Here is a 15,274-nt window from a genome sequence, read left to right on the forward strand (position 1 = left end):
GGAACTACAGCGTAGCCCGCCGAGAAAAATGACTTTGACACCCTTGGTTTACAGTGAACTTATTCAATGTACTTTTACACCTTTTTATCACAGTGTTGCTTCATCCTTACTTTAAACGAGTGTGTCTGCCATAAAAAGAAGTATTTCCGCTCATTCCTCTGTGGAGTTGCGCGATGCTAATTAGAACAATTGTTGGCAACCAAATAAAGATGTTGAACATAGAAGCTAAACAATCACTAGGGAAGTATTCCGGCACAAGTTATGCTAATAAGACCCGGGTGGACGGTGGATGGTGGTGGGGGGGGGGGGGGGGGTGATGGTGTCGTTCGCATGCTGAGGCGCGTTGCGTGTCGCAAAGGGTGGGCAACCGGTACAAGGGCGGCGTACAACCGCACTCTGGAGGGGCTCCTTCAATTATTTGCGTTCTTTTTTTTCTTTTTATAATCAACCCAAAGAAAATGACTCGATAAATGCTCTTTTGCATGGTGGGAACTGATGAATGGCGATTAGTTGAGATCAAATAGGGCATTTTTGCGGGTATAGTATGTCGAAAAATGTTCGGACAGAGATGCTGTAAGTAAGATTTTGTATTGCACGCCTTTTTCCGGCTGAGCTCGCTTGCAATTGACTGTTTACCTTGCTTCACACACACGCACGCACAGACACATTAGAGTAGGGATCTGGAACCTATGGCTCGCGAGGCTTATATGGCTCTTTTGATGATTGCATAAGGCTCACAGATAAAACTAAATACATATGCTCGCTTTTTCACTGTTCATTTCCCTATTAGGCTGCAGTTGACTGAAAGCGCAATTTGATTGGATGATACTGACCAGGGTCGGGGGAAAGCGTAATTTGATTGGATGATACTCACTTAGGTGACGTTGATGTCAAAAGAGGTAAACACCCCCTTTTGACTAAGCGGACAAGTAAAAAAAGAAGACGACTATCGTACACTTCAGGTTTCGCCGAATGATTCGCCTTTGTCTAGAGAAAAGGTTCTGCCGTGATTCTAATTTTCAATGAAACAATACCATTGATGAAACAGTTAAATGTAAGTGGCACTTTGACAAGCCCCATGCTAACGTTAGCATCAGTACAGCAGAAAGCAAGCGTGCAAGCTAATGAGCAGTGTACAGGCTAGTGAGCAGTAACTTCGCGTATGTGTCACGTTTTGCAAGGTGGTGATGGCGGGTGCGGATCCCAAAAAGCAGGCAGGAGGGAGCAGGAGGTTGTTTGAAATAAAGGTCAGCAGGAACAAAATGTAAAACATTAAAATCATCTGAACAGAAAAAAGTATCAAAAGAAAACCACGTGTAAAAGTCCGCCAAGGTTAAACAAACACATGCACAGCATACAATGCATGCAATTGCAGACAAAGCATGCAACAAACAACCCGACCACGAATGGTCGTGCCGGGTGTCCTTTTAAGCATCACTGATTGTAACGACCAGCACCTTCGAGGCAGCAGGCAGGCACGTGTGTATATATATTTATATATATATATATATATATATATATATATATATATATATATAGTGTGATGTCACGAGAGGCTGTGTCCTGGAGGGCAAATGCATCCCCCTAAGATGGCTCCACCCAGAGAGAGTCTTGGCCCCACCTGGTGGAAGGCAGCAATTAAACCCACACACCTGGAGCTGATCAGGGCTTGATTGGAAAGCAGGGCTCTTAAGGCAGAGAGCCTCTGAGTGTGGAGCTTGGGGAAAGACAAGCTCGATTGCTGTGCTCTGTGGAGAAGTTGATTGCTGCGTGGAACTCATTGCCAGTTGGGACCACACGACTGGACACTGGATTTGAACCTAGCTAAGGTGGCTAGGCTACATGACGAGGACGTCAAGAGGGGTGAGGCCTAGAGACTCTTGTAAAGAACTCCGTCTTCAGTTTTACCTCAGAAGAGACTTTATTTGGATTTAAGTAGCAGAAGAGACTTTATTTTGATAAGTATTGGAAGAGACACTATTCAAACCTTTGTTGCTTGTGAATTCCCCTGGAACCCTTGATTAAAACCTTTTGTTTGTATCCAAACCTGTCGTCCATTGCACTTCTTGTCCTGTCCCGCTGAGAGCTAGCCTCTCATGATATCACTATATATATATATATATATATATATATATATATATATATATATATATATATATATATATATATATATATATATATATATATAAAACCAGTTGGTTTAGTTCAGTAAATGTATGTCCAGTTGGTTAGTCTCGGGGCCCCTGAGACGAGGTACACCATTAATCCATTTATCCTTGTGATCGGATCAAGGTCCTGACTGTGTTCAGGTACACTGACTGATATTTGTCTTGGGCTGTCAGGCTTTTTCTGGCGGGTGAAGGAGATGTTATGTCCGCCAAAACCCTGACCGAGATCTTTGATGAGGAATAGCAGTCATGTCATCTATCGCAAGACATGAACAATCCTATTGGACCCTCCGCACCCTGCCCACCACCTTTTCCAGCCCCTCCCCACAGACAGGCGATAGATGTCGGGTAAACGGGTAAATGGTTTTCCCTTCTTATTCTCAGACTTCACTTTTAACAGTTATCAACGAGATCTCCATCAAGCCGATGCCGTCAGAGGGGCGAACTGACCGAAACGCATCGGCTGCTATCAGAATCCATGAAGGAGACACAATAGGAGAGAGCAGCTCTATGAGGTGGAATGAGCGGCCGGTCCCTGGTGGGCATCACCGTCAAACCATTATTCTTATCACTAACAGACAAAAAAAACACAAAAAACGAAAACCAGCAACAAAACCACCTCTCTAGAAAGGTCAAAGACTCTCCTATGTGTGCGTGTGTTTACCTTTCCCCGGCATCTTTCAAGCCAGACATTTCCCATTTCTCATTAACTGATAATGCATCACGCATGACCTTGCGATAAAATAAGTGCACAAAACGAGCCCTTCATCGATCAGGAAAAGCGGCATTTCAAGTCTAAGGCGAGGCTAAAATTAATACAACGGAGATACAAGTCATTGTTCAACTTAAGCACAGGACTGATTTCTTCAACGGACAGTTAGTTTCATGGTTTGCATGGTGGTGGTGGATCCCCAAAAAAGCAGGCAGGAGGGAGCAGCAGGGTGTAATTGACAAATTGTATGAAAGGACAACCGACGCCTCCGGACAAGTTGTGGCCATAATTTGTAAAATCACTTTAAATGACTTCTACTGAGCGTATTTTACAAAGATTCCATCGCGTGTAGCTATATTTTACGTTTTAAGACTCGCGCTGAATGTTCAGGAAGTCTTGTTTGTGAGTTGGTGACGATTCCTGACGTCACGTCACGTCAGGAACGCTCCTGACCGAGAAAGTGACACACAATGCATTTTAGGTACTTTGTTTGGTCTGAAAGCTTGGTGTTGATGGCGAAATTAGAAGAAAAAAATCATAAATAACGCGATAATATAATAATAACTACTATTTGATACTAGTTGACACAAATTCACTGCAGACAAATCAGCCCATTTCCAACGGAGCTTGGGCGCCATCTCGTACATTTTCTGGGACGCTACATTGGAGTCCTGATGGCTCGAATTGATACGGAAGGACTTCTTTAATAGATTGCAAACATTTATGCTTTCCTCTTCAGAACTATTTGAATCATATTCAGAACTGGATGAGTATCAAGAAAGCATCTTCTCCGAATCTGAAGCCATTGTTTTGATTCTAGAGCAAGGCAAGATGTCCTGGCGTGACGTCACGAACAAGGGGGCGGGACCTTCTGAAACTCGCCATGTCCGAGGTCATTTTGAAGTAGTTTTGGGTCACTTTAAGTCATTTTTATTGCTGTTTTGCATTTGACTAAAAATATCAACCAGCATGTTTTGGGTATTTTAGATGCTATAAAACGTTTTTCAGATGTCAGGAAACAAAAAATGTCGGTTGTCCTTTAAGTAAGTCAGCAGGAACAAAATCTGACAGGGTGAAGCAAACACATACAATGACCGGACACCAAATGGTCGTGCCGGGAATCCTTTTAACTGCCACTGATTGGACCGTCCAACACCTGAGCAGGTGCAGGCGGGGCCGACAACGCGACCCGTTGGTCGCCAACCAGAGAGTGACAGTTAGAACGGCGGCAAAAAAAATCATTGGCACCGCCCGACCCACTCTTGAGGATTTACTTGCACACAGTAAGAAACAAGAAAAGGGCACCAAAAATCTTACTGGGCCCTCCACACCCTGCCCACCACCTTTTCCAGCGACTCCTCTCAGGCAGGCGCTAGCTATCCATGCGCACCAAATCCAGCAGACATCTCAACAGCTTCTTCCCCTTAGGAACTAACTCGGTAAACCAGGGGTCGGGAACCTTTTTGACGAAAAGAGCTATAAAAGTAAAATATTTAGAAATGTTTTTCAGTGAGAGCCAAACACACGCGTGCATGCGCATTCAAACACACACGCACACGCGGCCACTTTTCAATAAAATGTCAGAATCTATTATTTAAAATAACTGTGATAGTACTCACCATTAATATGAATAGTTTTCCATTCATCATGATTGGTAAAAAAAATCCAGCCAAACGATCGGAATGAAAGTCAACATGCCGGGTCCAACGGCAAAGTTACTGCTAGATAGCCTGCATACTGCTCATTAGATTCTACACTTGCTTTCTGCTGTCTCTCGCAGAAGTATATTGATGCTAACGTTAGCATGAGGCTTGTCAAAGTGCCACTGACATTCAACTGTTTCATCAATGGTATTGTTTCATTGCAAATTAGAATCTATTAAATTAGAACCAGTTCTCTCCACAAAGGCGAATCCTTTGGTCCATTCAAACCTGAAGTAGTGTCTGATTCTCGTCATTTTTTTTACTCGTGGGGTTTATTTAAAAGGGGCGTTTACCTGTTTCAAATGAACAGCCAGTATCATCCAATCAAAATTGTGCTTGCCGCCAAATGAACAGCGAAATTGCGAGAATATGTATTTAGTTTTATCGGCAAGCCAGATTCAATCATCAAAAGAGCCATCCATCCATCCATCCATTTTCCGTACGGCTTATTCCTCATTAGGGTCGCGGGGGGTGCTGGAGCCTATCTCAGCAGTCTTCGGGCATGAGGAGGGGGACACCCTGAATTGGTTGCCAGTTAATCGCAGGGCACAAGAAGACGTACAACAGTCATTCTCACACTCACACTCACACCTAGGGATAATTTGAAGTGGTCAATCTGCCTGCCATGCATGTTTTTGGGGTGTGGGAGGAAAACGGAGGAACCGGAGGAAACCCCACGCGGCCCCGGAGAGAAAATGCAAACTCCACACAGGGAGGCCGGACCGGGACGCGAACCGGCGACCTCTGCACTGTGAAGCCGGTGTGCTAACCACTCGACTATCAAAAGATGCCATATAATAATAATAATAATATTAATAATAATAATAATAACAGTGTCTGAAAGTCATGACAAAAAAGTTAGCGGACACCAGGGCAGACAACTCTGAAAAGTTGCCTGCCCGGCCATAAAGTTCCCTGGACCATTTTTCACTACTTGAAACACAATAAGACGACTAATCGCAAAAAAATAAAACATTGTTGGGAAGTATGAAGGATTTTTTTTTTTAATTAAGGAAGTACCGAGCACAAATGCTCCCTTGCTTAATTTATGGTATATATCCCTTGCAGAGGGCGGCCCGGTAGTAGTAGTAGTAATGTATAGATACACTATTTTCATGTCTTCCCGGCCCATAAAATGCTGCACATAAAATTTGGGGAAAAAATGTATTTTTACAGAAATTAATGCTTTCATTAGTGATGGTTGGTTAAAACAATTAAATTTATTCATTCACAGTTAATTACTTTAAAATTACACGGATTGCCATTTGCTTAGAGTGCTGGCATACCGTAAAAGAAAAAAAACATTTTACACTATATTAACTAGCTTGTATTTATTTTCTTTACTCATTTTATATAATAATACATTATATTTTAAGCGCCTTACATAGCTTTCAAGGATACTTTATAGTCACAGACAAGCATAGGTACTATAATAAATAAAGTATGTCACGTTTTGCGAGGTGGTGATGGCGGGTTCGGATCCCAAAAAGCAGGCAGGAGGGAGCAGGAGGTTGTTTGACAAATTGTATTAAAATAAAGTCAGCAGGAACAAAATGTAAAACATCAAAATGATCTGAATGGAAAAAATACAAAGTAGCAAAAGAAGACCAAAAGTAAAAGCCCGCCAAGGTTAAACAAACACGTACACGATGCATGCCGCAACCAAGCAGCAAACAAACAATGAATCGGCACCGGATGATCGTGCCAGGTGTCCTTTTAAGTGTTATTGATTATAACGACCAGCACCTGCGAGGCTGCCGGCAGGGCTGACGTCGCTAACCGCTGGTCGCCAATCTGATCGGGACGACCAGCACCTGTGCAGGTGCAGGCGGGGCCGACAGCGCCCCCCGTTGGTCGCCAACCAGATCATGACAAAGTACAATCATAAAATAGAATACAATAAATACAATACAATTATAAATAGAAACAAGAGAAAGAGGTACACAGAAAATGTGATTTTAAATAGGTGGGTTTTGAGATGGGATTTGAAGGTGGGAAGAGAATCCAGGTTACGAATATATGGCTCACGAGCCATAGGTTCCCAACCACTGCTCTCAACAGTAACCAAAATATAAACTGTATATAGTGGCTCTTTGTAATTTTGCCCAATCCTGTGGAATACCATTCCCTGATAGTCATTGCAGCCTGTACTCACTTGAACCACTGTTACTGATGTGTATAATGTCCAGCGTTTTGGCTTTGTCAGCACCGCTCGCGTTACAATTGATTCCAAGCTCGGGGGCAGAGAATGCCCAAGAAAGTGGAGCAGGAAAACGCTGGAGCCAGGTGGGGCGCGCACAAATTGCTCACTCACTCTGCACCTCGGGATTGTCCTGTGGAGGTGTGCCAATGTTCACTTCGAGAACGTGCTTTAAAGGACAACCGACAACCTCCGGACAAGTTGGTCCATAATTTGTAAAATCATTTCAAATGACTTCTACTGAGCGCATTTGACAATGATTCCACCGCATATCGCTATATTTTACGTTTTAAGACTTGCGCTGAATATTCAGGAAGTCTTGTTTTCGAGTTGATGACGATGCCCTAAGTGACGTCACGGAGGGAACTCCCCCGTAAATGCAGCTGATACATTTGTTTATGACTGCTATCCCATAGTTGACCAGCAGATGGCTGTGCTTTATTTTCTTGACATTACGTTGGGTTGTTGTCACTTGCAGTAGGTTTGCTTTCCGCGCTTCGTTATTGAAGTTTCATTTTCCTGAGAAGACGGCGAGAATGGACATGCTTTATCTCTGTACTGTTTAGCAAGGAAAATATAAAAAGTAGGAAGATCAAAAACTTCCATTTCAGACCGAAAGCGGGCAAAGTGGTTTGTACGATTTTATTGCATGCATTTTATTTCATTGATGTAAAGTCCAAATGTTTGTATAAATAATAGCTATATTTTTTATACTTGTTTGTAGTTCTGTAGTGGTGGTGAAGGTGGTGTGAAATCACCTTAAAGAATTAACTATCAGTACAAAGAACCGGAGTCCTCTGTTTCGAATGGAAGCACAGCCCGTGACCGAGAAAGCGACACACAATGCATTTTGGGTACTTTTTTTCATCTGAAAACACCGGGCTGATCACAAAATTAGAAGGAAAACTACATAAATAACGCAATGGTGATTCGTTGTGTGTCGCAGCCAATTGCGGTATTACGCATAAAGATGGTGCAAGTTCTCACAAATTTCAGTGGACAAATCATCCCATTTCCAACGAAGCTTGGGCGCCATCTTGTGCATTTTCTGGGCGCTACATTGGAGTCCAGACGGCTCGAATTGATACAGAAGGACTTTTGCTATCGATTACAAACATGTATGTTTTACTCTTCAGAACTATTTCAATCATATTCATAACTGGATAAGTAACAAGAAAGCATCTTCTCTGAATCTGAACTCTCTGAAGCCATTGTTTTGAATCTGGAGCAAGGCAGTTTGTGAATGAGTTTCCTGACGTGACATCAAGAACAAGGGGGCGGGTCTTTCTGAATCTCCCCAGTTCCGAGCTCATTTTGTGGCAGTTTTGGGACACTTTAAGTCATTTTTATTGGTGTTTTGCATTTGACTAAAAATATCAGCCTGCATGTTTTGGGTATTTTAGATGCTATAAAACGTTTTTCTAATGCCAATTAGGAAACAAAAAACTGGTGTCGGTTGTCCTTTAAGTATTCTTCGCTGGGATTTACCACACACGTTCATGTGTAGAAACGCGGTGGATTGACACGTGGATCAAATAAAAGCCTTGGAAAAATGCACGAGAGAGTCATTCTGTCAGGACTGAAATTTCTTTTGACGTGGTCTCGAGCATATACCATCAAGGTCAAGAAGGAAATTTGAAAAGCGGGCTTTGTGCACATATCGACCGCAGTGACCTAAATTGACCCAGGGAGTCTTATGGGGACAAATTAGCAAAGATGAACGATCCATACATGCGTTTCTCATGAAGATTCTGCCGCCTTGAATTCCCGTTGAGGAATTTGTCCAATTTTAGACACGGCGCCGCCAGTATATCACCGCTGGAATGAGAATGGCGGCATCCGTTTGAACAGTGGTCATATAAGGGATAAAAATATCAACACTATATCGTTCATGTTTCAAAATCCCGATTTCACAGGATTCATTATCCATTCGCTAACAACGAACGACTTTCAGATTGTCATACTCCAGATCCATTTCATTTAGGAATTAAATAGCTGGCTATCTAGCTGGTTACCTAGCTAGCGAGCTATTTGCTATCTATTAGCTGTCTACCTAGCTGGCTGCCTATCTAGCCTATCGAGCTATCTATCTATTAGCTGACTAGCTATCTAGCTAGCTATCTGTCTGGCTAGCTATTAGCCGTGACTGTAAGGTGTCCTTGAGAGTTTTGAAAGGCGCTTAGAAATTAAATGTATTATTATTATTATTATTATTAATAATAATAATAATAATAATAATAATAATAACATTATTATTATTATTATTATTATTATTACAGTAAAGTCTCATTATATGGATATTCTCGGGAGTTAGAAAAATGTCGATATAACCGTACTGTCGATATATCCGTCCTGCGCCGAACTGCATTAACAAAAGCCGCCAAAAGAGGGCATCCAAGCGCCATATAAGAAACGGAGCTGGTCATGAGCTCACCGTATTGTGCCTCTTTTTTTTGGGGGGGTGAGAGATGCTCCCCCAATGTTGCCTCAAAATGGCAGATATAATTCTTTAATCGATTGCAAACATGTATGCTTTCCTCTACAGAACTACAGTGTATTTGAATCATATTCATAACTGGATGTGTAACAAGAAAGCATATTATCCGAATCTGAAACCATTGTTTGGATGCACAAGCAATGCAAGACGTCTTGGCGTGAAGTCATTTTTATTGGTGTGTTACATTTGAATAAAAAGTGACATTGGTTGTCCTTTAATACACAGTATGGAATGTACGGTAATTTTTAAAATCATCACGCTTCAGCAGGAAAAACAAGAAACATTGTTGCAAAAAACGATTGCATTCATATACAGTACAGTGGGCATGGACATAACACAACAGGGAAACTGCAATGGATTGGATTGGATTGGATTGGATTTGCCTTTATTAGTCTCACAGTGGAGAAATTTACATTTCACAGCAGCAAAGTTATGAAAGAAATGAAAGTGGAAATGCTTACATCTTACTGTATTATGTATACAATTTAAAAAGTCATCAATCTTCTTCTGCGTCCCATTTGTACCTTTTAACACAAACACTTCAATCTCGTCTGCTACACACGAGCTAGCGTCTGAAAATGAAAATGGCTCTGCTACACGGGAGCTGGTCACGTAACAAACTCACGTGACCAAGTCGACCAATGGCGCGCGACCGATGGCGTGTATCGATATAAACATAGCAAAATGGCCGGCGGGAGATGAAAAAGAGCACCGTCGTAACCGGATTATCGTAAAAACCACGAATCGTACTAAACGGAACTAATTATACATAAAAAGACTAGAAATGTGCACGGGAAATGAAAATAGTGTCGTAATAAGCAGTATTATCAATATAACCGATATCGATATAACGAGACTTTACTGTATTATTATTATTATTATTATTATTATTATTATCATTATTATTATTATTATTATTATTATTATTATTATTATTATTATTATTGATGAAAAGGTTTCTTCAGCCATCATCTGTACTTCTTTGAAGGTGTCGTACGTTTCGCGTCCCCTTTTCCTTAGTTCACTCCAATTGAAGAAAACATTGTCACTTATAGCGACGCAGCGGTGCCAGACTCTGCTATGATTGGTCGCTGCCCTCAGGTTGGGGGGGAGCAGAGGACTACTCCCTGCGGCTCCACTGATTACTTCTATTGTCCTGACTGATTACTTCCATTGTCCTGCCTCGGTATGAGGTCTATGACTGGCCTGATTGCCCCATTTGACCTGGTATCACCTCATCAGCATAACTAAGCCTGTTGTCTGGCACTGCCACGTCTGGACAGTTGGGATATATATAGGGCCGAAACTACCCGCATAAGACTTTACTTCGCTGGCAAAGCCTCTTGAATAAGAAGCAAAACGTCTGACACCTTCAAAGAACTACTGATGACGGCTGAAGAATCCTTTTCATCGATGGACAACTTCTGTACGACTGACAGCTTACACAGACGTATTATCCATCCATCCATCCATTTTCCGTACGGCTTATTCCTCATTAGGGTCGCGGGGGTTGCTGGAGCCTATCCCAGCCGTCTTCGAGCACTGGGCAGGGGACACCGTGAATTGGTTGCCAGCCAATCGCAGGGCACACAAAGACGTACAACAGTCACTCTCACACTCACACCTTGGGACAATTTGGAGTGGTCAATCTGCCTGCCATGCATGTCTTTGGAGTGTGGGAGGAAACCGGAGGACCCGGAGAAAACCCACGCGGGTCCGGGGAGAACATGCAAACTCCACAAAGGGAGGCTGGAGCGTGACACGAACCGGCGACCTCTGCACTGTGAAGCCGTTGTGCTAACCACTCGACTACCGGGCCGCCCACACAGATGTATTATTATTATTATTATTATTATTATTATTATTATTATTATTATTATTATTATTATTATTATTATTATTATTATTATTATTATTATTATTATTAGTGTTGTTCTTGTTGTTGTTGTGATGATGATGATTATTGTTATTATTGTATGGATAAAATACAAAGACTAGAGCTACGCCGTAATTTTGTCCATGCAGGCAAACATGCATGAAATAAAGCCTGCAAATGTAAAGAAGGCTCTCCTTAGACAAAAGCTGAGATTGCATCTCTGCTGACCGGCTCGCTATAGGCGACAAAGTTTTCTTCAATTGAAGTGAACTAAGGAAAAGGGGACGCTTTGGGATGCTTCATCTGGAGCACAAGAAAGAGACGTTTCTGGATGGCAAGGTGGACTGAGATCGGGGAGAACACCAAAAAACCCCAGCCTTGAAAACGAAGCCGGTGACGGGCGGCATGTTTGCACATCCTTCATGTTGTTTCGGAAGCACCGGCCCGTCTGCGAGGGAGACGGAGAGCAAGAGAGTGGGCAGCAGACAGCAAAGCGCGACGTGATTGAGTGACAGCATGGCAGCGAGGCAGGCGAGTCGGAAGAAAAACAGCGGCGACAGAATTAGGTTTGCAGCGCCGGGAAAAAGAAATCAAACCCGTTCCCTTGGGCTTACATACCCAAACAAAAACCTGGCATGGGGCATTGTTCAAAAAATATCAAATCCAAAACATCTCACGGTTTGTGTCTTACATAGATGCGCATGTCATCAACATGTGACCGGGTTTCCATTTTTGCTTCTCTCCACCTTTAAAACATTACACCCGAAGAAAAACGCCAAACGTGCGTTTGCAAGTCCCAAGAGTGTCAAATTCATCTTTTGGGGCGGGCCACATTATAGTTACGGTTTCCTTTCGACTCTTTCCTTTCCACACCGAGATACTTGCACACTTTTTAATAGCGCTGGACTGTAAAACTTAACGCACTCGCTATATTTAGTGAAACACAAGAAAACATTGCGAATGCTAATGCTAAAGTCAATGCAGAATCACATTGCCATGCTCATGAAAAGATTAGCATGGACTTCAGACACATTCACACACAGGCAATATAAATGTGCAGGTCAACTTACAACCACCCGTACTTACGACCGCGACGGACCCACGGAGGTGGATCGGGCGGCGTCGGCAACCGCAGACACCGTTGGCCCGCACGTCGCCTCGCAGAGAGACCCAAGACCCACGCCCGCCCGCCCCCGTAACATCCGAATCAGATCAGTCATTTAGCACCGAGTCTTTATTCAACAATTTGAATGGATTTCGACATACGACCATTTTGACTTACGGCCGTTTGGTCGGAACGGAACCCGGTCGTAAGTCGGATGTTACCTGTACTCCAAACACAGAGGAAAACCTGAGTAGAATGAGTCCATTTTTTGTGTTGTTATTCAAATGCAACAACCTCGTGTGGCCATTTTCCATCGCTCACAGGCAGCTGCTGTTATTCGGGGCTAAAATTCAATTGAAGAACATGTGGGGGTGGGTGGTAACGAAGACACGATTGGAACATGGCAGACAAAAGCAGTCTGGGAAGATTGAAATTTATTTCGCCTGTTCTGCCGCTCTCTCTGCTCGGATGCTGAAATGTGCTCATTAAACATCTTTCCACTATCGTGCTGGCCAAAGTTTTGGCAGGAAAAGATCAAGATAGATCGTGTCTGGACTTGTTAAAAGGATAAAACGAGCCACCGTTATGGGTAAACAAGCCGAGCCATTCGGCTTCTCTGATGCCCGAAAAAAACAAACTAAATGATCAGGCTCAAATGGATTTGTCAGAGCGGCATCAGAATCTCAACTTTTGGCTCAGAACCAAAACAAGGGCGGCCCGGACCAAGCTGGCCCCCTTTAAAGATGTCTTTGGAGTTTTATCAATCGGACAGTGACATTTTGCAGCATCGTTGAGGCGTCCTGATACATTCGGGCGGCAAAACTAGACTTGTTATTGCAGTCAAAGCTGGTTTTTATAACCATAATCCTTTCCAGGAACCTGCTTGAAAACCGAAACGTTTCCCATTATATCGATGAAAAGGTTTCTTCAGCCATCATCTGTACTTCTTTGAAGGTGTCGGACATTTCACTTCTTATCCAAGAGGCTTCGTCAGCGAACTAAAATCTTTTGCTGGTAGTTTCGGCCCTATATCAATCCCTATTGTCCAAACGTGGCGGTGCCAGACTCTACTATGATTGATCCCTGCTCTCAGGTTGGGGGGACCACATGACTACTCCCTTTGGCTACACTGATTCCTTCTATTGTCCTGGCTGATTACTTCTATAGTCCTGCCTCAGTATGGCATCTATGACTGGCCTGATTGCCCCATTTGCGATGGTATCACCTCAGCATAACAAAGCCTATGTTGCCTAAGAAGTCTGTTGTACGAACGATCCAAATTGAACCACACACCACCATGGCGATTTAGTGAAGGGTTTTGCTGTTTTATGAATATAGCTTATTTTACTCCCCTTTCAAACCATCTATTTTCTTTCGCTAAGATTTTAACCTGATTGTCGTGAAATGAGTGGTTGCTAGCTTTTAGGTGCATATGTACTGAAGATTGAGGCCCACTAGTATTATCCCTGCGATGTTGATAAAGTCTTTTTTTGGAGAATTTCCCATTATAATCAATGAAAATATATATATTTTTTATCGTGATTGAACAATATAAAGACGCCTGCTCCCAATGGAACGCTACACGAGGATAATGCGGTCACAATGACACGTGACACGAGGAAGTGACGTATAAGGAAGCGGACGGGGAGTCGAGTGGCGCATTCGGGTGTCAAAACCCATTTTGGGTGATAAACTGAGGCATAAAAAAAAACATTTTGGTCGAAAAACCAACTCGTCAAGAACTAAGACGTTTGAAAACCCACGTTTGACTGTACAGTGATGCCTTGCCTTACGAACTTAATTGGTGTGTGTAAGGCGAAAAGTGTGTATCTCAAAAATTAATTTCCCATAGGAAACCATTAAAATGAGAATAATCCGTTCCCAGGTCCCCAAAAAACTAGTTCTAGTTTCCAATTTTTTTAAGCCTTAAAACTACACAAAACATACCATATTTTACGTATGATAAATGTGCTATGGTATTATAATTAAAGAAATAAACTGTACAGTATAATAAAGTCGTTTTATTTACCTTTGTGATGGTCGTTGAAGGCTTGATGGAATGGAGTGGCCGGTTTCATCAGCATTAAACACTTGATGAGGAATGTAACCTACTTCTTTCAACATGTTGAGGAATGATCCCTTGTAGGTGCTTTCTCTATGATAATTTTACCTTGTTCCTCATCAATTGTGTTCTGTTTAGCTGGGTTGATAGCTTTTTGCATCAAGTGTACAGAATGCTTGTGCGGATTATTTGTGGAGCCTGATTGATTGGAATTTTAACCTTGCAGTCTACACTCTGCCTTTGAACTGTCAAAGTTGAAACTCTCTCACTGTCGTCTGCCTGTCTCTTTAATGTTTAAACTACCCCGCGACACATCACTCATTGTGGCAGCTCCTTGTGTATGCTGAAAAATAGTTCGTATGACAACGTATATTTTTCATCAATTTAACGTTCGTAAACTGAAAAGTTTGTCATCCAAGGGGTTCGTAAACCGAGGTATCACTGTATTTGATTGGACATTCCGGATTGGACATTCCGAGCTATTGCCAGAGAAGTACAGAAGAACCCAAACGAGTCAGGACAAAAAAGACGCGGTCATCTTTGCCCCGCTAAAATTAAAATGGACGCTTCACTCATTTCTAAGACAGAGTGGAAAACAAATTGAGCAACAGCCACGACATCATTTATTGTCCTTGCCAATGACCGTTGACAATTGCAGCTCACGGTTCTTGCTACTTGCGCGGAACGTCCGAGACAGAACGGAAATGCGTCAAATGACAGACGATGAAATCAGTGATACTGAAAGATGATCAAGCAGTTGGGGAGAGAAAAAGAAAAGAAAGGGCAAGCCATGAAGATTAGCAAGCGGGCCGGCGAGCTTGTTAGGAGATAAAAATAGACTGCAGAGCAATGGAAAAGGGGGCTGGGGGGGACGGATGATAAGCCCTGTTCAGCATGAAATGGGCACTTGGACAGCGATTGTTAAAACTGCTCCAAGATAATAGCATCATG

General features: G+C 42.6%; 1 protein-coding gene across 3 annotated transcripts in view; it reads right to left on the minus strand.

Annotated features, from left to right (window-relative positions):
- LOC148890840 (cadherin-4-like) overlaps positions 1-15,274 on the minus strand; it is a 228,051-nt gene that overhangs the window by 79,057 nt on the left and 133,720 nt on the right. The window lies entirely within an intron of this gene.

This window comes from Hippocampus bargibanti, linkage group LG12 (assembly GCF_051943395.1).
Source record: "Hippocampus bargibanti isolate YZ-2025 linkage group LG12, ASM5194339v1, whole genome shotgun sequence".
In the NCBI taxonomy this organism is placed as follows: Eukaryota; Metazoa; Chordata; class Actinopteri; order Syngnathiformes; family Syngnathidae; genus Hippocampus; species Hippocampus bargibanti.